This window comes from Mesoplodon bidens (genome assembly GCF_964165515.1).
Source record: "Mesoplodon bidens genome assembly, contig: HAP1_SCAFFOLD_195, whole genome shotgun sequence".
Lineage (NCBI taxonomy): Eukaryota > Metazoa > Chordata > Mammalia > Artiodactyla > Ziphiidae > Mesoplodon > Mesoplodon bidens.
The window spans coordinates 908,377-931,082 of record NW_027671747.1 but is presented as its reverse complement, the minus strand read 5'-3'; the positions used below and the strand labels follow the sequence as shown (position 1 = coordinate 931,082).

General features: G+C 40.1%; 1 long non-coding RNA gene across 1 annotated transcript; it reads left to right on the top strand.

Moving 5' to 3' along the window:
• Nucleotides 1-6,073: 6,073 nt before the first annotated feature.
• On the top strand, nucleotides 6,074-10,348 carry LOC308611105. Its single transcript, XR_014014771.1, has 3 exons — nucleotides 6,074-7,081; nucleotides 8,732-8,817; nucleotides 10,272-10,348. It is a non-coding gene; the product is annotated as an uncharacterized lncRNA (long non-coding RNA).
• Nucleotides 10,349-22,706: the final 12,358 nt, after the last annotated feature.

Sequence of the window (22,706 nt, the reverse complement as noted above, 5' to 3'; positions counted from 1 at the left end):
AAGACGCTTGAACTTCTTCAGGAGTATGTGTAGCCAGGTCATGCTGTTTTCTGAAGAACCAGAGAAGGCAGTTACCAGAGACCTGCCTTGTATGGAGAGCTACGCTACAGAAGTACCCGCAGTGAGGTTCAGGGAGACTGCAGTTAGAAATGAACTGTTGGGACCTGATTAATTGTGGTAGGCATCTTCATATCCAGTGCTGAGGTGGGCACCTGAGCCTACATATCAGAGACATTAACTCTTGAAATTAAGTCACTTCCCCCCATAGCTCCCGGAGTTAGTAATTCTGTCCCTAATCTCTACTTCTGTGTTACTTTTATTGAGATATCCCTGGCTAATATGTTTGGTGATTAATGTTGACGGTAGGCTTTGTGATCTCCCCTCAGAGCCAGTTTTAGGGGTTAGCTTGTCTTTGTCAGCTACGTACAAGTACACTTGTTTCTCCAATGGCTATTGGAGAGCATAATCATTCTTATGATTGCATAATCATAACCATTATTATTTTACCGAGATGGTGAAAATGGGTGAAAATAATTCCTCTGTCAAGTAGATAAAGTAGTTACATAGCATGATATTTTATTTTCTAAAAATAGAGTGTTGTATGTTGAAATCTGTAAAGTGATTTCCACTTTGTATAAATTGAAAATATGGAATTTTAGTGAAATAACAATAGCTAACACTTACTGAGCACTCACTGTATGCCAGGCATTCTTTTAAGCACTTTACACGTATTATTTCGCTTAATTCTTAAGTGAAAATAAATAACCATAGGAGGTAGGTATTAGTTGTCTGCTTGCCATTTTAGAGGTGAGCAAGTTGAGATACTTGAGGCTAAGTCATTTGCTCCAGGTCACACAGCTGGTGAGTGACACAGTTGGTGAGTGACAGCTGGTGAGTTCTGAATGTAAGTCCTCTGGCTCCAAGTCTGTGCTTTGGATCACTATGCTGTGTTCTGTCCCTAGTAAAGATTTTAGCTCATGTGTTGTTAGTTTTTCTTTTCATTTTGCTTCTTTTTGTAATATTCTCTAGATGTGGGCTAGGAGTTTTATAGAGAAGATTTGCTAATTCTAGGACCTTTGGAATCCATGGATTTATCCATCTTCTGTTGCTGTTATTTGGCAAGCAAACACTATATGCTTGTTTATATCAGTAGGTGTCAACCAGGAACGATTTTGCCCCCCAGGGGACATTTGCTGATGTCTGGAGACAGACATCTTTAGTTGTCGTAAGTCAGGAGACGTGCTCCTGGCACCTAGTGGTCAGAGGCCAGGATGCTGCTGAAACATTTATGAAGCACAGGACAGCCTTCCGCAACAAAGAATTGTTCAGCCCAAAATGTCAATAGCATCAACTCTGGCCTATAGAATAAGTGACTGATGATCTTGTAATGCCATTCTGATCTCTAATGGGCAAAGTCACATTAATAATGTAGAAATGATTACTTTTGATGTTTGTTTGATAATTGATTTCCCCAAATTAATGCATGTTTGTATAAGGGGCATAGACACCAACCATAACTTAAATATTGAAGTTCCCTTAAAGTAAACTGGGAATTATAGCCCACTGAGGGAGAGCTGAGGAAGTTTAAAGGGAGGCCATGTAATGCCTGAGGATACAATACTCTAAATATTTGTTGGATTACCTTGTGAATTACACAATTAGATTTCATTTTTTGTGTTGTATTAACTTGTCAAATGTATAAACATTTTAAATATCCTGTAATTTTTAAAACCGTGTTTTGGTATTTTTTTAATTAAAAATTTCATACTGAGAAAAGTGGAGAATATTACATTGTACCCTGTGTATGTACCACCCATATTTAACAAATGCTAACAAATACTGAAGTGCATTTTGAGCTCTTTCTCATCCCATCCCTTAGGTGTTTCTACATTTTTTATTATACCAAACATCTCAAAAGTTGAAGGGGCCTGGAACTCTTCCGTTGTCTGTCGTCAGGCCTCACTCACTGCTGCTGCCTTTTGTCTGCCTGTCAGCTTCTCCCCTCATCTTTCACTGCAGTATATAGGCGGTAGAGGGTGGAGCCAGGTTGTCTTTTCAAAGCTGGAAAGGCCAGGCCGAGAGTGGATGCGTAGGCTGGAGGGAGGCGGGAGGACAATAAGTATGGGTTCCCCCCAATGACTGAAAGCAAAGCGTTCCCATGAAACCTTTCATAAGCCGAAGTGGTGTAAAGCGAAGAAGCAGTGACCATAGGACACATCTTGCTAACGGATGCACAAAATAAATTGAGCTAAAGTACAGAAGCTCAGTGACAGTTCAAAGCTATGGTGGCTTGATGCTGAGGTGCTGAGTGTGTGGTTCCCAGGAAGGAGCTGGGTGGTGCCCCTTGCACCCGCTTTTGCAGCGCACAGTGCGAATTGCCTCTGTACGGGCTGCTGCACAACACGTGCCGGGCACTGTTCTCATTTTCCCCCCTTTTTTGTGAAAATAGATACCTCCTTGGATTTCTTTTGGTTGGGAAAACAGGCACTAACGTGGGTCTTTCTTAAAAGCAAAGTGGCATAAATTGAGCTTTGGAAGGATGGAGGAGACCTGTACCTTGGGGCCGTTTGGTGAGGTAGAAAGTGGGGAGAGTGAGCGAGGGTGGGAAGAGGCAAGAAGAGCAGTCTCGGAACCAACAGAGATGGTGGTGGGAGGTCTGCAAGCGTGGTCCGCCAGAGCAATGTTGTGACTGTCAGGTCAGAGGATCTTAGGTCTTCTTTGCCCAGGATTGCTGCTCCCTGCATTATGAGTGGTATAGCTCAGGAGAGGCTGCGCTTGAATTCTCAATCTCTATTACTTGGACTGCTTAGTGGTCTGTTATTAATGGCAATGCCTGCTTATCACCAGTTGTTCACAGGACTTCTACATGATAGGTTCCTTCTTTTTTTTTTTTTTTTTTTGGCCACACCATGCCGCCTGCGGGATCTTAGCTCCCCGACCAGGGATCAAACCCTCTCCCCGCCCCTTTCCGCTGTGGAGGAAGCGCGGAGTCCCAACCACTGCACTGCCCGATAGGTTCCTCCTTTATTTAAACACCTCCCATCATGCTCCATTGCTATGGAATAAAGCCCTCACTTCTTGTGGCATTGGAGGGCATTCTTAGCTCCTTTCCCTCTTTCTCTGACACACCTGGAGTGTATCATGTGCTTTTTCTTGTCTTGGTGACTTCTTGTGCATTCTCTCTGATAAACTCCCCTGTGCTCTCCCTATCATCTCTGCACAGTGAACTTGTGTTCTTCTTTTGAGGGCAGCTCATGCCTTTCGGCAGATGGAAGGTATTTCTTGCTATTTTCCATTTGTGCTTTGCCTGTCTTGCTAGAATCTGAGTTTCTTGAAAGCAGTGATGGCATGCTTCCTCTTTGCGTATAGTGCTGCTAACACAGGGCCTGGCCTCAGGAAATGTTTGCTGAACTGAATTAATAGCCAGTTCGAACTTGCCCTTGAGCCAGTGTTTTGTACTGGTGGGAAAAATCCTACACGGTGTGGACTTTGATTCTCTGAAGTGTCAGTTACAGTATTGTACGACGGAAGATAGGAGTCTGGGATAGGAAACAGTTTTGCACCTTCTGTTTTTTTTTTTTTTTTTTTTTTTGCGGTACGCGGGCCTCTCACTGTTGTGGCCTCTCCCGTTGCGCAGCACAGACTCCGGACGCGCAGGCACAGCAGCCATGGCTCATGGGCCCAGCCACTCTGCGGCATGTGGGATCTTCCTGAACCGGGACACAAACCCGTGTCCCCTGCATCGGCAGGCGGACTCTCAAACACCGTGCCACCAGGGAAGCCCTAGATTTCTTTTGTTAATGCAGAGCCTGAGTTTACTACCCACACCCCCGGTATTGTTACCTACTTTAATTATGTGTTCTTTTTAAATTTTAATTATTTATTTATTTGGTTGCACCGGGTCTTAGTTGCAGCAGGTTGGCTCCTTAGTTGCGGCTCAAGGGCTCCCCAGTTGCAGCAGGCAGGCTCCTTTAGTTGTGGCTCGCAGGTTCCTGAACTGTGGCGTGTGAACTCTTAGTTGCAGCATGCATGTGAGACCTAGTTCCCTGACCAGGGATCGAACCCGGGCTCCCTGCATTGGGAGCACAGAGTCTTAACCACTGCACCAGCAGGGAAGTTCCAGTTATGTGTTCCTTTATTCATTGGCATGTATACATAATTCTTATCATTTTCCCCCTGTATTTTTATAAATACAGAAAAGTGAATAACATCTTAAAATAAAATGAAGGAAAGGCCTAATGTATCTGAGTTTTTCTCAGTAGCACGAAGGGAAATGTTTGCCAGCAAGAACTGTGGCAAGGTTATCCCAGATGTCAACTGTCTCTACTACCAGGGGCTCAGAGCCCTTCTGAAGCTTCCTAATTGTCCAGGACAGCTCCATTATGACTCACCGTACAGGGCCTAGCCTCTCATGCGACACTCAACATTTAAAAATTAGTCTTCATTTCTCCTTCCCAGCAGGCAGCTTCAGTTGGAGAAAGTAATTTCATTTTCTTATGTACTCGTTCATTCACTCAGTCAACAGACCATCACTCCTCTATTATATGCCAAGATCTATGCTTGCTTCTGGTAACAAGGAAAGAATAATATATGGTTCCTTCAAGCACTTAAGGAGCTCATAAACTAGTGACAGAGGAAGATGCACAAACCAATCAATAAAGAATTAACAATGCTTTGACTTTATTTGTATTATTTGAATTTTTATGAGTATATTTATATACTACACCCTGTTCAAAGTGGAAAGAGATATTTAAGAAAGAACTAGTGATGTAAAAAATCCACAGTAATATGTAAGTTATTTAGAGAGTTAAGACTGGAAATATTTGCACTCTCCAAGAAGCTTGTTCATGCAGATGAACCCCTACTTCTTTTGGTTGCTTTATTTACATTTATAGAGGTATAGGTATTCCCTCTTCTAACAGGGGTTAGTAACTTGGGGAGGGGGTGCTACAGATTAAGGTCCTGATTCAGTGGCAGGTCCATCTTACCTCCTCTTCAGGTCATATTCTCAAGCAGGAGCTACAGGATGAGACGAGTAAAACAGTTCACTTCCTTTGCTTACCCCCAGCCCCATGATAGGCTTCTGCTGGGCTTCCTTGGTTGTTTTCATCATCACTTTCACCACCAGAGGTCAGGGAACCTTCCGGTTAATCAGGGGCCCTGGAAATGATGCAGAAAAGTACTGACTTAAAAATAATAAATAACATTTATTTAGGGCTGACTGTGAGCTCATTGCTTAAAATGTCCTACTTAATCTTCACAACCACTCTAGGAAATTGGTATTGATAAATCTCAGGTATATCCAAAACAAGTCTCTATGTAGGATTGTGATATTTTTAGGACTTTTATGTCTTTAGGTTCGTCTTGGCACCAGACATAAGGCGGTTCAACATAATACGCTGGCCCTAAACAGCTCCAGATGCCAAGAATTGGCAAATCACTACTTTGGTTTCAATGGGTGGTCAAGAAGGATCATCAAGGTGAACTCTGTAGATTTTCTTTGACTAACCAGACTCCTTTCAACATTGAACTCCTAGACTTTAGAGAGAAGAATAGAACAGGGCTATGGGGAGGAGATGTGAGAGCCTTCCACATGGAAGTATGTGAGCATTGGCCTGCCACCTAGAATTAGTGATAATCTCAATGACTTGGATGGCGGTGTCCATAATTTTCGCCAGTATTTGTATGGTATATGATAAAAAATAGTTGTCCATATCTAGTCATTCATTTGCAAGTCCCAACTTGATTTTGAAGCTATTGCATACCTAAACTATTACCTGGGATTGCTGGAGTTTTGTTTTTATTTCTAACAACAGGATATTTTGAAGTCTAGCCTTTAATTCATAATCCTAAGAGCTTCAGGATCTTTCTAACCTTGAAGAAAGGGAAAATGAAGCTATTGTGACACCAATTCAGAAGCAAAGCCTGAAGTTCTTCTGTGCTTTAGAGGTGGTGTTGCCCTCCCATGAGTGCAGGAGTCCCGGAGTTGTCATGGCTGAGGAACCTTTGCATTAGTTGGAGGAAGGTCTGTTTTCCAGTATGTTTGTGTGTGGGGAGGTGAGGGAGTGGGATTTCTCTTTTTTCCTTTCTTTCTGAAACTCACCTTTTCAGATACATCATCACTTTTCTAAGCCACTAAAGCCCTGGGCAGATTTTTTCTGCCTGACAATATAGGTTTTTATCTTAGGCAATACCTGACAGCACCTTAAACTTTAGAATTTTAGAACTGACCGCCTGCCAAGAAGCTTAGGAGGAAGGAAAATGAGTGAGTTTTTGTTGTTGTTGTTGTTAATAATTTGTTATGTGCTAAAATATTCCTTCAAATACAGATGTCTTCTGGCCTTCAGTTATCCCAAGAAAATCATTGTCTAAAGATTGAAATAAACTCTTGTGTAAATATTCAGTCCTTTGCCTCCTATAGAAGGGCCTGAGCAGAAAAAGTTAATGTAGATCCCTAGAAAGGGGATTCCGATTGGTACTGAGTTTTTTCCTAGAATCCATGGCACTTGGGCTTAGGGTTTTAACTCAGAGGCAGAGCTGTTAGCGAATGGAGTGGAGGAGGCTCCACCATCCACCTGAGTGGGTGATGGTTGAGGAGAGGCCAGATCATCTACACTACCACCAAATCTATCTCACTGTATGAATCCAGCCCTTTACGCACAGGAGAGCAGGGTCTGTAGCAGTGCAGCCTCAGCTTGTCCATTTGAAATCTGTGAGTAGTATGAGATTTGTGCACGTTCTTGGTTTGCATTTCCCATTGAGTGTTTTAGGAACTTCCAGAATAGATCTGAGCAGTAAAAATGTGCCATGCCAGGGTATACCTACAACAGAGACATTCACCCGTACCCCAGTGTTGTGCCTGCCCTTAATCACTAAGATAATGATCTAAGAATCACAGATGCATTTTTAGTTTTACACACATAACCTAGAAATCAGTTATGCAGACAGGCATTTTAAACTCATCTGTTTTGGTTGGATTTCGGGTCATTATCATTCCTTATGGAAAGGAAGGTAACCCAGAAGCTTGCTATTCAGAAGGCTATGACAGACGCATTCCAGAAACTGCTGATTGTGGCCTTAGGTAAGACCTTTTTGATTGTCCTTGAAGTACTTCAGTTTCAGTGAGCAAATAAAGTTACTTGAAAAGTTAATTGGATGAAAATAATGGTTGTCTAAAACATTACATATTCTTTCGTTCACCAGATGCTTTCACAGCAGCAGTCTTAAATGTGTTCTTTGTGGCATTTATGAGAAAAATGACAGCAAATATTATTGTCCCCAGTGTTTAGATGTAGAGTGACTTGCCACAGTTCATACAGAAAGTGTTTGATCCAGTTCTTCCCCAATTGCTTGCTTATCATACAGAATAGTGCAGTGATTATAAGCCTTGGGCACCTGTGTTTGAGTCCTAACTTTGTCTCTTAGATTTTGTTGTTGTTGTTGTTGTTGCAATTTTAGGTTTTTCTAGCCAGAGACATTTGAAGGTATTTAATATCTCTAAGCTGCAATTTCTTTATCTGCAAATAGGGTTAGTAATACAGCTTATCACCTAATGGAGGATATTGTAAGAGTAAATGAGATGATGAATGTAAAAAGCTTAGAACTATGCCTGAAACATAGTAAGCAGAGAAAATATATTGACTATTATTATTATCGTTGTTTTCTTGTTGAAGAGTTTATTAGATTATGTTTTTGAAATCAGTTTAATTTCAGTTTTCATTTCTGATATATTGGGTGAATATGATTCTTATATAATAATTGGCTACGTTTTTGTGAGCCTTGAAAGTGGTCATGCTATTGAATAGTGTTGATTGTGTTCCCTATCGAGTTATACAGCAGTGAGAATGTCACAGGCTGTGCCCAAAGGAAACTTTATGATGAGTAGATTCCCAGAACAGAATTGCTCCCCTGCTTCACAGCCCTGCAGGCTTAGAGAAGATCCGAGCTAAGTTGTCAGAGACCTTATTTGCTTGTAAGAGTTGACCCTGGATTGGTCTTTGCCTTCCAGCCTGGGCAGTCCTTCCAGTGAAGTTTGACTTCCCTGGTCATCAGGCAGAATCTCCATCAGCTGTCAACTGTGGGTAACAACCTTTAAGAGCCAAACTAAATGTCTGGGTTGTTTGTCCCTAATATGCCAAGGTATTCCTTATATGTACTCCAAACTCCTTAGACCCAAAAGCCTGGTGGCTCTAGCTTGCCTTGACGAAAGCTGTATTGTCCAAAAGGTACATGGGGTAGTTTCTGCCAGTAGAGTGTTCAAATGCTGTCTCTCTCTGTCTCTGTCTCCAAAGCTTTGTTCATTGTATCTGGTAGAAGTTTGGTCCCAAGGAGTAGGCACTTGCCTTGCTTCTAATATGAAGTATCTATTATAGTCCAGTGGTATCTCTCCAGGTTTGAACTCATTTTGACCCCCACCTAATGCCCTCCTCTTTCATTGTATTGTGATTGAACATTTTTGTTTCCACAGCTTTTAATATCTATGTCATTATTCCTTAGTTCTTATTTCTAAGATCATAAAGGTTTTTGAACCAAAGTTGATACTTCTTATATATTTTTTCACAAATAATTATGATAAAAACTGGAGTGTCAGATGAGGGAACTTCTAGGAAAATGCTCTTATTTTCTGCTTTTAGAAGTCAAAAGAATGTCTAATTATTGGGTGCTACCATTGTATACAGGAAGTTTTAGAACAAGAAAACTTCTGAATTGATCCTTGTTAACTTTATTTCAGAAATTGGTAAAACAGCCGTGGCATATAGACTCTGTGAAGACGTCACAGATGCTAGAACCAAAGAGGAACTACAGGATTTAATTCAAGTATGTGGAGATACAAACTCAAGGGGTACACAGCCAGTGTAGCCATAATTCAAAACAAGCAGCAGGATTTGGAAGACTTTGGCATGTCTACTCAGCTCTGTCTTCCTTAGGAAAATGTGAACTCTGAAACTGCTTTTGAGGCAGGGAATTTCTAGGACTTTTCCAAGTCCCGAGCCTTGTCTCTGGCCCATTATTTGAAGTTTGGAGAGCAGGATTGAGGGCCATCAGTGTACGTCTACAATTGTGGACACAGGAGAAGACACAGGCCCTTTAGAACTTCCCTCAAATAGAATTGCAGGGATTTGGGAACAAAGTAACTATGGCCTTAAGTGTGATTATGCTACAGTGTTTTAAAACTATTCATGCCTTTCAAGTAACGTATATTACCCCGATCTCAGCATCTCACATATATCTTGTGTTAAATATTTTGCCGAAGCACCTTTCTGTAAACCAATTATATGGATGCCTTGAATTAGGGATTAAGTTGTCAACGTAATTTCTAAAAGAAAACATTAATATACTGTATATAGGATTTTTATTAAAAAGGAGCAAAAAATGTGTTTCATGTCATTGAGAGCTTAATTTGGGGCTAGTTTTCTGATTATTTAACTCACCCCAACGTTGCAAAGTTTGTTTTGAAGGGAAGAAAGTAGAGAAAGAAAAGGTGGTTATGTTCTGAAAAATGTAAAAATTTTGAAAGTTTTTCCTGTACAAAATAATTATTTTAATTCTATTGAAATCAGTCAAGGAAACTTCAAACGTATCCATGTTTGGACATTAAGAAGTCTAGCTTCCTGTGAAATGTGAGAGGAAAGGACTCCATATTGATAGTAAAGATTTCGGAAAACTGATTATAACAACAGATCCATTCCTAAATGAGACCCATCTTGGAATCGGTTCCATTGAGAAACCATTATGTGCCAGGCACTGGAAATAAGATGAAGCTCCTTCTCTCTTGGAGTTTAGGTGTTACAGGTGTACCAGACAATTAAAAAGGACTAAAATTAAATAGATTATAAAAAGGACTGTGAAGAAAGTAAACTGGGTGCTAGTTACAGTATTTGGAGAAAACTACTTAACATGCTGACTTTAATATTCTAAGTGTCTTCTCCATGTCTGCACACAGGGTAGACCTCTGAAAAGTGACACAGTAGTTTTTTCTAGATTAATGGTTCTGTTGAGACAAGGTGGGATGGGGGAAGTTTTCCCATGCTAATATAAAGGGCCATTCACTTGGTTTTAGACACTCTTTCCCAGAATGAATTGCTCACCTGCCCCAAACCCCTCCTACAGAAGTTCTGGAGTCATCACTGATTCAGTGGTAACCTCTGATGACAGAGTGGTGAATTAATAAAGAGACGTGAATACTGAGAGTTTGGAGGAAATGGCAACATTTTAGAATAATTGTAAGGTGTGTTCCCCTCCCGCCACCCTGACTGGTGCTCATTTTGAAGGTCAGCTACTTTTCTTGTCAGCCCTGTAGCCAAAGGGAGGAAGAATGTCTCTCAGACTTCAGCTTCAAGGAGGAAGAGTTCAGATGCCAGAACTGGACTAGCACTTTGAATTTCCCAGAATGCCACATCCTGTGGTTTCCTCGGGAAGCTCTGCATCCTTCCCAACCCCCCTCCACCCCTGGGCTGCTGGAGTTTGGGGCCACTGGGGTCTGCAGCCCAAATCCCGCCTCATTGTTTGGGGCCTGGGAGGGCAGAGCGGGGTTGGGAAGGGGGCCTGGCAGGAGGTAATTGTCACCTTTGCAAGGGGAAGGGTGGCTTGTGCCCTGGGGACTCTGGGAAATAGGCTCACTCTGGTGGCGTGCATTGGATCTCCGCAGGAGCCTAATAAAGGTGGAGTAACTACAGATGTCATAAATAACGGGTGGGACATTAGGTGGGGGAGGGACAGGTGGTTGCTAACGGTTGCTAACCGTGAGCCCTGCGTTGCAGCGCTGGCATAACGGTCCAGTTCGGCTCTGAAGGAGGATGTGGCTCTGGCTTCTCGCTGGCCTGGGTCGCTGTGCCTGGGAGCCGCCACGTTATGTCCTGGCTGTGCCTCTGTGTCGCTGCTGCGCCCCACGGCTCCTCCTCACATGGCAACGACTGTGGCTTCTAGTCCAGGAAGTTCAGCCTCCGGAGTGGGCCCTGGGCTGCGTCCAGGTGACCCCCTAACCCCCGCGCCTGACCGAGACTTGGTCTTCATACACCTCAGACAGCCCTCCCAAATTGCCCCATGCCCTTACACCCGTGGCAGAAGCCGGGGGCTTTAATTACTTGACGTCCTCGTCTCCAGTCCAGATGTTGGCCCCGCCTCATCAGGAGTTGAGTGAGACTGAGGCTCCATACCCGGACACGGATTCCGTTGTAGAGCTGCCTATAGGGCCAGATCAGTTTGCTGTTCCACATCCGTATCTGAATAACGAGCAAATCCAACATCAAAAGCTCCCAGAGGCGGTTCCAGTGCTAGAGTGGGATCAGAATCAACCCTTGGTTGTGCCTCCTCGACACAAAAGTAAGACTAAACACATAGGTCTAGATCAGGCTGAAGGTCACCAATCATTTGAAATACTTGTTCCACCTCTAGGTAGTAAGAGCTCAAAACCAATGAGCTTTATTGTTTCACCCCCAAACCTGAAGAAAGATCCAGTTTAGCATCGACGGCTTGCCAAAGTTGTTGTTGGAACTATAGGCCAATTTGAAAAAAAACACTCAGGGTCTAGAACAACAGTTGCAGGGTGATTATTTACATCCCAGTATGGATGCCTTTTATCCTGAGGAGAGCATACCTAGGGATTTTCTGGGGAGCCCAGATGAACCTCCAGAGCCCCATGAGGAAGCTGAAATGTCTGCATCCCAGCAGGAGGCCCAAACTCGTCATCCGGAGCTCACTGAGGAGGCTGAATCTTTACCTCATCAAGAGGACCCTGCTCAGCGTCCACAGATCCCTGAGGACGTTGAATCTTTTTCACCCCAGGCAGAGGCCCAGGCTCAGCATGCAGAGCCCACTGAAGAGGTAGAACCACCTCCACTTCCGCAGGGGGCTCCATCTCAGCCTTCAGAGGCCCCTGAGGAACTAGAAACTTCAAGGCCTCAGGAGGCCCTCGCCCGGCCTTTGGAGACACTTAAGGAGGTTGTAGTTTGACCACGTGTTCATCATGGGGTAAATGAAGCTCAGCAGTCACACTTGTACAATGTCACTGTTAAATCTCTGGCTCTGGCACTTCCCATAAATCCACAGGTCACTAAAGAGGTTGAACCTTCTCCAGTCCAGCAGAAGACCCCATCTCAGCCTCCAGAGCTCCTTAGGGAAGTTGTAGCTCAGTCTCCATTGTATCCCGAGGTGACAGATCCAGCACAGAGCAGGACCATGCTGAGCACCCAACATCAGCCAGTATCAAGAGCAGTGGTTCTCACCCAGGGTGATTGTGCACCCAGGTGACATTTGGTAGTGTCTGGAGACAGTTTTGCTTGTCAGAACTGTATATGCTACTGGCATCTAGTGGACAGAGACCAGAGATGCTACTAAACATCCAACAGTGTACAGGAGAGCCTCCCACAGCAAAGAATTATCCAGCCCAAAGTGTCAGTAGTGCTGCCTAGGTAGAGGAATAAAGATCACTTAACACAAGTATTTAATGAGCATTTAGTATTTGGTATCTAATGCAGCACATATATAATCATGAAAGTATAAATCATAATATCTCCCACAGTGAGATTTCTTTAGTGTATGGAGGGAGTAGTGATGTTATGTTTCATCATATATAAATTAGAATTATTGCCAAAGGATAAATGTTCTGAAAGAATATCTATTTTTCTAATTCTTTTGCTTGTGTCTTTTTTTGTAGAAATCTTGGTTGCAATTTACTCCCAGAACTGAGCTTTGGAACGTTTCAGGCCTGGCATGGAATGCAGTTTTTACACAAGTTGTAAGTGAAATAGAAGATGAATACATGTAAACAACTGTGTGTAAATACAATCATGCAGTTATTGGTTAGCTGGGTGTAAGTAAGCCCAGTATGAATTCTGGAAACTATGTCTTGAGAGCCATTTATTTTTTTTTTCAAATGAGGCAACTAAGGTACAAAGAGGCCAAGAGACTTGTTTAACTCATATATATGAAAGGCTCTGCTTTCCATAGTACTGATCTTTGGCATGGTCAATTAAAGGCACCAAACAAAAACACTCAGATTAGCATTGTCATGGAATCCCACGGATGCCTCTCCATTATGCGAGTGGTCCAGGGACTTCCACTTTTGAATTTCACTTTGATTCCTTTTCATGTGCAAAGTTCCTAACTGCTTAAAATGTATGCAACACAGAGCTGCAGAGAACTAAGTTTAGCAGGGTGTGGTTCAGTGGGTGTGGGTGCTTCCCCAACCATCATTAGCTCTTTTAAATGGTAAAGCAGAAAGAATTCCTGAACACCCACCACAGGGCTCTCCCCAGCCTCCCAGAACATTATTTTTCAAAAAAGCATATATTGCTGAAGTGAATTATCTGTGGCCAATAGGAACCTTTGAGGTATGGAAAAAGACGTTGTTTGTGTTCAGCTGTAGTGTGAAAAATATAAAGAAAAGACTTTGCTGCGGCCTAATTCAATATGTTTTCTTTGCTGACTACTCTTCAATAAGAAGTGTGGGTTTTACACCCCTTCAGCTCAAAACTTCTCTGATTTCTCATGGCACAAGGAAATGATAGTGGGTACGTTCAATGGCCCGAAGGCGATTTTAGACTCAAGGTAAAGAGCTCTTCTACACCTGGCTTTGGAAAAGACTCTCTTACCTGTCTTGTGGTTCAGAAATCCAGTTTCACACAGTTCACATATTTTGGGTTAATGAAGGTATTGAGGCTGTGTCTGGAGCTGGATTAACAATTCCTGCAGATGCCTATCTTTAGCGGCCTCCTTGCTTTCCCTTGTTAGTTTGCTGACGCCTACCTTGGGGAGAGAGCACCAAGGGTCGGTTTTTCTTTTGTTAGCACACCGGAGAGCAGGCTCGTGAGGTCCCTTCACCAGGAGGTTTTAGTAGCGTCAGTACAACGTCTGAAACTCACCACTTTTCCTAAACATCCTAGAACACCAAGAGTTCCTTATAAGAATCAGAGTTTCACTATAGTTATGTAGGTAACACAGGAAAATACATTGTGGAAATAAATAAATAAATCACTGAGTGCCATGCCCACTGTCTGTGAACACTGTACTAAGTGCTGGGGATACAAAGACGCATAGGCAGGGACTTTGTCCCCAAGAAGCTTTCATACTGGAAGGAGAAATATGGATGTCGATGGGAAAACATATATGAGAGCCATTCTAGCATCTATGCAGCAGGGTAACAAGGAGAGGGAGGGGGGTGATGAAGTATAAAATGGGTGGTAGGTTAGAAAAGATTTGTAATGGAAGAGGCACCAACTTGTTCCTTTGGAATTTGTGCTCCTCTTAAATGACAGAAAAAGGTAGTGAAAGAATCAGAACTATCTGGTGTTGTAAATAAATTAGTACTGTACTCCGAAAACTCATTCACAGTTACTTTCAAAAGATTGTCACAGTATAGTAAGTCTTTGTTTTGGACTAAGTCTTTCTAATAGACAAAGCTAATTTGCTTCAGGAAACATTTGCCATGGTGAGATCTAAACTTTATTGCATCTCTTACCAAAGGCAAGCCACCAAGGGAAGATGCCACCCTCGAGTTAAATCATTTTACTACCTATAATGACATATTACTGGGGTGTTTATAAGTTGCCGGCATTAAATAAGTTTGGAAAAGGGCCCCAGCTGAGGTGGACTTATCATGAATTCAATGAACCTTAGGCTTCAGGGCTCCTCACTTGCATAGGTCCCTTCCAAAGTCTTGAGAGGGGTCCTAGCGATTTTTCTATTTATAACTTTGCATGTTTTTATTAGATAGGATTTCCCAAAGTAGATGAGGTTCAGGCCCCACAAAACCTTGATTCATCACCGGGTGTCAGGTAATTATAAGGCAGTAGGTTTCTTGAATGAAGCCTCTATGTTATTGAGAAATATCAGGTGAAGTAGTTAGCAGTGTGGTAGTCTATTTTAAATCCGAAATCTACCTCAAAGATGAGCCAAGAGCTTATTAATTTATAAAGTACCACTTTTTGAATGGTGGTAGTAATCATATCTCTTTCAGATAAAATCAGGAATGAAATATTCTATGGAAAACCGGCAGTGGCTGATAATCCTAAATGTTAAGTATGCTTTTTTCTCTGACTGTAAAGTGTTTCTCCTTCATTCACCTATGCAGGTCCAGACTGATGGCTTATTTTTAAAAATTCTTTTAGTCACTTCATTGGATCTAACAATACAAGCTCCATGATTTTAGAAACTGAAGGACTGTACAATGTAGAAAGGCTATATATAACTTCACCAGACAGAGCACATTCACATGCTGGCTTGTCCGTGGTACATCAATATTGTACCAAAAACATAAGCACGAAGAGAGAATAAGAGGAAAATCAAAGCCTTATCCCTATTGAATTATTTACCCCATTGTTGAGACTATCAGTGTGGGAGGTGTGGCTACACTATGAAGGCAAATTGAGCTGCGGTCACAGAGCCGCCCTAATGCTCCCCCAGTCAGCTAGCATTGGTTTCCTTTACATAGCTATGTACACACAAAAGCTTACACACTTGAGGGTGTTGTCCTCACTTTTTGCTATGTACTAGAATCCTGGCAGCTTCTCAGATTTAGAAAGGCATAAACACTAAAAGCAAAAATAACTTGGGTCTGCCCTTTGGGGTGATTCAGGGTGGCTGTTTTATTTGTAATAGTTCAAAATTTTGAGATTGTCACACCTAGCAACTACTATACTTTTCTCCTCCCAACTGCATCTTATTCTTCCCACCTGTAGTATTTTCTCCCATTCTATATGTTTATTCACTTTCTCGATAGTGTCCTTTGAAGCACAAACTTTATAGTTTTTATAAAATCCAATTCATCTATTTTTCCTTTGGTTGTTTGTGCTTCTGGTATCATATCTAAGAAACTGTTGTCTAAAGCAAGGTCATAAAGATTTACCCCTGTGTTTTCTAAGCTCTTACATTTGGATATTTGATCCATTTGGAGTTAATTTTCATATACGGTGTGAAGCTTCATTATTTTGTGTGTGGATGTACAGTTGTCCCAGCATCATTTGAAAAGACTGTTCTTTCCACATTGAATTGTTTTGGCACCCTTGTTGAAAATCAATAGACCATAAATATGAGGGTTTATTTCTATATTGTCAATTCTGTTCCATTGATTTCCATGTCTGTTCTTATTCCAGTACCACACTGTGATTGCAGTAGCTTTGAACTGAGTTTTGAAACCAGGATGTGTGAGTCCTCCCACTTTGTTCTTTACCGACATTGTTTTGGTTATTCTGTTTCCTTGAATTGCCATAGGAATTTTAGAAACAGCTTGGCAATTTCTGGAAAGAAGTCAGCTGGGATTTTGATAGGAATTGCAATGGAACCATAGGTCGATTTGGGAAGTAGTGAAATTTTAATAAGATTATCTTCCAGTCCATGAATCCAGCATGTCTTTATACTTATTTAGATCTTCTTCAATTTCTTTCAACAGTTTTGTACTTTTCAGTGTGAATCTTGTACTTACTTGGTAAAATATTCCCCTAAGTATTATATTTGTTTTGATGCTGTTCCACATGGAATTGTTTTCTAAATTCCATTTTTCGATTACTCATTGCTGGTGTGTAGAAATAATATTGATCTTATATCCTACAACCTTGCTGAACTCATTTATTAATGCTAACAGTTATTTTCCTAGATGCCCAGGAATATGTCTTGTGGTCTTCCAGTTTCCCAGGAATACATTGGAATATTGCAAAGTGTCTGTGGACATCTCATTCCTCAGCTTTTCTTTTAAAGCTTTGCGGTTGGGTTGTTTTTTGCCCCAAACTGTTATCCGTTGCCTCATGCCACCACCATGTTAAAATATTTGCTTGAAAATGTTTTCCAGAAATGCCACCTGAGCAGAGGCTTTTATCACTAGACAGCCCTCAGTCAGGTCAAAGGCAAGCCTTTCAAGTGAGGTCTTCCAGGGGACCACCAGACATGTAAAACAATGACAGTTCTTTGGGAATGAGGCTTTGAAGGACCTCCCAGTCCATGCTGCTCATTCTGGTACCAGGGATGTGGGCTGTTTTTCAAGGCTACCACTGGCATGGAGAGCAAAGGTCGAGGGCAAGTTAAAGCAACACAGATCTCGTTGTTCTTACAGAAATTAATTTGTTTTCCTTGAATAAATTGCTCCCCCATTTACTGCCAGCATGTTGGTTAAGTTTCCAGAGTTCAGAAGAAGTTGATTCTGACCATTTTTGCCAGTTTTGTTGTTGTTGTTATTGTTGCTTCTATGCAGGGATGAATTTTCAGATGTCCTTCCTCCATCATTTTTACTGATTTTCCTGCAATTAAAAAAAAATCTATAAAGTCTCAATGGCCATAGGCTAATTAAATATTTATCACGAGAGATGATTAAGGAAAAAATAAATAAAAAGAGAAATAAATAAATAAATAAATAAAAAGAGAAAATATAATTCTCATAGAGGCTTTCCCAGATGGGTAGATGAAGTTTGAAAAGGTATTTCTATATTTAGTGCTGTCAAAATTAAGGTTAAAGTAACAGATGTTTCAAAAAAAAAACACCCTTTTTTTTCATTCAGGTTAAACGCAGGCTTTAGAGTCAGAACTGAGTTCAAATTCCAGCTCTGCTTCTTACGAGCTTGATGACTTAAGACAAGTTATGTAACTTCTCTGTGCCTCAGTTTCCTCATTTGTACAATTGTGTAATATATATATCACATAAGGTTACTGTGAGGATGAAATGTTAAATGCTGATCACATATGCATGGCAACCCCAAAGATATTAGTTTTGATAATTATCTTTATAATATTCTGCAAAAGTACACTAATAATTCTTGAGTAGAGTTAACCTAAAGTCAGATATTCTCTTCTTTCTTCCTGTTTCTTTTCTGTTTTTTTTCCCCCTTATTTGTTTTAAAGAACTAAGGGGAAAAAAAAGAAAGAAAGAAAGAACTATGAAGAAAATCTATTCCAAAATTTTGGAATAAAATTTTGTTCCCCAAAATTAATTTGTTTATTTTATTGATATATAAATAAAATGTTATTTATTTATTCAGCAAACATTTATTAAATGCCTAGTAAATCTTAGGCACTATGTCAGGCACAGGAATAATAATGACAATAAAGTGTGGTCTCTGCTCTCAAGTTGCTGACAATCTAGGAGAGTGACAAGTAAACAGTTGATTACATACACAGTAACAAAGGCTATGGCACAAGAATACACACGGGACTATGTGATGGGAATATGGCTTTCACCAGTTCCTCTTGGATTTCTCTCTTCTTTGGCTCCAGAACCAAGGAATTAGCCTTATTTTTGTCTTTAGCTGGGTAGTTTAAATCATGAAATTTTTCAAACTTTGTAGAGATGAAAGAAAAACACCTTGAATTATGGAAGACACTAGAAATAGTACTTTTTTACAGAGCAAGGGCTTCCTACCAGCATAGTCACTTCGAGGGTTTTTAACGTGAAAAGTACTTTGGCATATTTTTTCTTTGCTAGCCACTTTTTTTCTATTTTATTCTTTGTTTGTTTGTTTCTTTTCTCCACTTTATCATCTAGAGACCTGGGTAGCTCCCAGTGAAAGAGTGTTTTACAGATTCTAAGGCTGATATATAGGTAAAGACAGAAAATGATTTTTTTAACCTTCAAGTTCCATACCAAAAAAAATGACTATAAACTTTCATGGAAGTAATTGAAAATGCAGATAATTTTAATTCCATTCCATTTTTCAGAATTCTCAATCGTAATCCTTTGCCAACAGTTGAAGATTCTTGTCTTTTTAAAGTGCCAGCATTAAACTATTTGTAAGTATTGTAACAGTTTCATGGCTCATGAGATAATTTCTGCTCCTTTTTACTTTCGTCAAAAATTGAGTACTTTGGCTAAACAGTCATAATTTAGATTTTAACTGGGTTATTGAAAATAAGAGTTATTGGCAAAGAAAAGGATTAAGAAAGAATATATATGGGTAAGAGAGCCAGCAGAGGATGAGAACAGTGTTGAAGAACACATATAGATATGGAACATGAAGATGCATATAGGAATAGTATTTATCCAAGAAAGCAAAAAGGAATAAGGGGTACATTATTTTTTTTAAAAAAAGAGTGATCAAAAGAGGTAGATGCAGTTGAAAATGAGAAGTGAGGATAATAGAAAATGATTGTACTGTTCAGCACCAAGGTCATTAATTTGATGATGCAAATTTAAATTTCTTCAAAATGAGCTCTTTGGAATTATCAACTATGGCAAGTAAGAAGCCAAAGTGGAAGTAATCACATGTTAAGTATCTTCTTCAGTTTAGAAATTTTGTCTTTGGGTTTTATATCATGCATGTTTGGGCTTCTCCTTCAGAGACATGGGAACAGCACAAGTGTCACAGCAATTGAAAGCATCCTCATGATGACCCTTGAATTGGAAACACTGTAAGTTGATTTTTCTTACATTGATTTTCACTCAATTGTATTTTTAGGTTTGTTTGATTATCTTCTTAAGTCAGGTTTATTTATGTATAATTTTCATTTAACAAAATTCACTCTTTTTAAATATACAGTGTGATGTGTTTCGACAAACGTATAGTTCTGTAGCCACCACCACATTTGAGGTAAAGAAAACTTCTGCACTCCCAAAAGACCCCTCCTGTCCCTCTGTAGTCAATCCATCCTCCTGTCACTATGAGCCCCTGGCAACCACCAATCTGATTTTTGTCCGCATAATGTTGCCTTTTCCAGAATATTTGATAAGTGAAATCATGTGGTATGTAGCTTTTTGTTTTTGGCTTGTTTCACTTAGCCAGTCTCTTTGGAGATTCATCTGTTTTGTTGCACCTGTCAGTAGCTCATTCCTTTTGAGCGCTGAGCAGTATTCTAGTTGTGTGGATACACATTCATCGTTTGATGAACATTTGAGTTTCTTCTAGTTCCTTGGCTATTATGAACAAAGCCTCTGAAAACACTCACATGTGTGTGTGAACATATGTCTTGTGTGAGCATATGTTTTCATTTCCTTGGGGTAAAATACCTCAGGGTGGGATTGCTTCATCATATGCTAAGTGCCTATTGAACTTTTTAAGAAACTGCTGAACTGTTTTCTAAAGTGCCTGTGCCATGTTGCTTTCCCACAAGCAGTCTATGAGAGCTGCAGATGCTCTACCTTTTCACCTGATCCTTATATTTGTTTTTTAAAAACATTTTAGCCTTTCTAGTAGGTGTGTAGTTGAATCTCGTGGTTTTTGCCACATTTTGCATTTCTGTAATAGCTGATGATGTTGAGTGTCTATTCATGTGCAAATATCTTTTTAAATGAAGTGTCTGTTCAAATCCATTTTTAATTGGATATTTGTATTGAGATTTAAGAGTGCTTTATATAAAAAGCAATGGAAAAAGTCCTTGCTCTCAGATATGTGTTTAGTAAATATCTTCTCCCAGATTGTGACTTATCTTCATTATATTAAAGTGTCTCTGGAAACTAGAGGTGTTAAATTTTTTTTGATGAACCGTAATTTAGCAGTTTTTCTTAATTTTTTATATTTATTTTATTTATTTATTTGGTTGTGCTGGGTCTTAGTTGCAGCAGATGGGCCCCTTAGTTGCGGCTCATGGGCTTCTTAGATCTGACATACGAACTCATAGTTGAGGCATGCATGTGGGACCTAGTTCCCTGACCAGGGATCGAACCCGGGCCCCCAGAATTGGGAACTCGGAGTCTCAACCACCAGGGAAGTCCCTTAGCAATTTTTCGTAGATGGTTTCTGCTTTTTTGTGTCTTAATCTAAGAAAACTTTCTCTGAAACCCCACTGTCTAATCCCAAATCACAAAGATTTTCTCCTACGTTTTCTTCCAGATGTTGTATAGCTACATTTAGATCCATGATTCATTTTGAGTTAATTTTCATATATGTTGTGAGGGAAGGGTCAAGTTTTATTTTTTTGCGGTTTAAAAAACTATTTCTGTAGGACCCTATTGTGACAGTTTATTACACAACGTACTGCACCTTAAATTGTGCCATCCCCCCTCCCATATGGCAAGCTAATAGAAACTTTCTATTACGCCAAGGCTACTTGAGCGGATTGCGTGAGATTAGTATGTGGAAACGGCCCTGCATTTAGCAGTCTGTTCCAACCGTCTTTGTCAGGTCACCTGACAAATGACTGTGTTCACCGTGCCGTCACGCATTGGTCACTGCTCTAGCCTCATCTTCCTCAGCGTCCCACAGCATCTGCCACAATTGCGATCCCTCTCTTGTCAGCTACATGCCCTCCTCTCTGGATATTAAAAATTATTTCCCTGTGTAATGATGATACTGTTAATACACAGTATTGAAGAAATTAAATTCCTACACAATAATATTACCTAATAAAGTGTTGCTATTCAAATTTCCCCCACTGTCTCTCTTATATAATATCATTTCTTTTAACAGCTTTTTGAGGTACAACTGACATGCAGTGATCTGTGTTCACACACACACATACATACACACCATGAAGACATCACGAAAATCAAAATGTCCATCACCTCAGAAAGTTTCTTAATGTCTCTTTGTAATTCTTCCTTCCCATCGTTCCTTGCACTTCCCAATCGCCATGCAACCATTGATCTGCTTTCTGTTTGCATTTTCTAGAATTTTATATAAATGGAATCATACAGTGTATACTTTTTTCTAACTGGCTTCTAACTCAGCATAATTATTTTAATCTTCATCCATATTGTTGTCTATATCAGTAATTCACTTCTGTTTATTGCTGAATAGCATTCCTTTATATGGATGTACCACCATTTTTGTATTGACCATTGATGGACATTTGAGTTGTTTGAGTCTTTGTCTATTACAGATAAAGTTGCTATGAATATTTGTGTACAAGTCTTGTATGGATGTTTACTTCCATTTCTCCTGGGTAAATGCCTGCCTGTAGAATGGCTGCATCATTGGTAAGTGTATGTTTAAGTTTTTTAAAAATACCTATTTTCCATAGTGGTTTGATCATTTTACATCTCTACCAGCAGTGTATGAGAGCTGCATTTTCTTCACGTTGTGGCCAACATTTGCTATGCTCAGTATTTTTAATTTTAGATAGTTTAATAGGTGTGTAGTTGTATCTCACTGTAGCATCCCTAATGATTAATCATGTCAAACATCTTTTCATATGCTTATTTTCCACCTGTATATCTTTGAATCTTTTATCTATACTTTTCTGGAGTTTTGAGAGTTCTTTATATATTCTGGAAATTAGTCCTTTATCCAATAGGTAAGTTGCTAGGTATTTTCTCCCATTCTGTGACTCATCTTTTCGTTCTCTCAGGAGTGTCTTTTGCAGGGCAGAAATTCTTAATTTCGATGGTGTCTAATTTATCTATTTTTTTCTTTTATGCATTATGCTTTTGGTGTTGTATCTAAGAAATCTTGCCGAACTCAAGGTCATAAAATTTTTCACCTGTTTTTTGCTAGACGTTTTATAGTTTTATGTTTTACATTTAGATCTTTGAACCAATTTGAGTTCACTTCTGTATATGGTTTAGATGGAAGTTCATTTTTTTTTCTTTTTGCACCTGGATATTCAGTTGTTCCAGCATCATTTGTTGAAAAGACTATCATTTCTCCACTGAAATGCCTTTGAACCTGAAAGTCAGTTCTCCACCTCTCTCTACTTCAGAACTTTGTATTCTGTTCCTTTGGTCTTTTTGTCTATCTTTACACTACTATCATAATGTCTTGAAGGTGTAGCTTCATAATCCTTGAAATTAGTTACTGTTAGTTCTTCAACTTTGTTCTTTCTCAAAGTTGTTTTAGTTATTCTAAATTTTA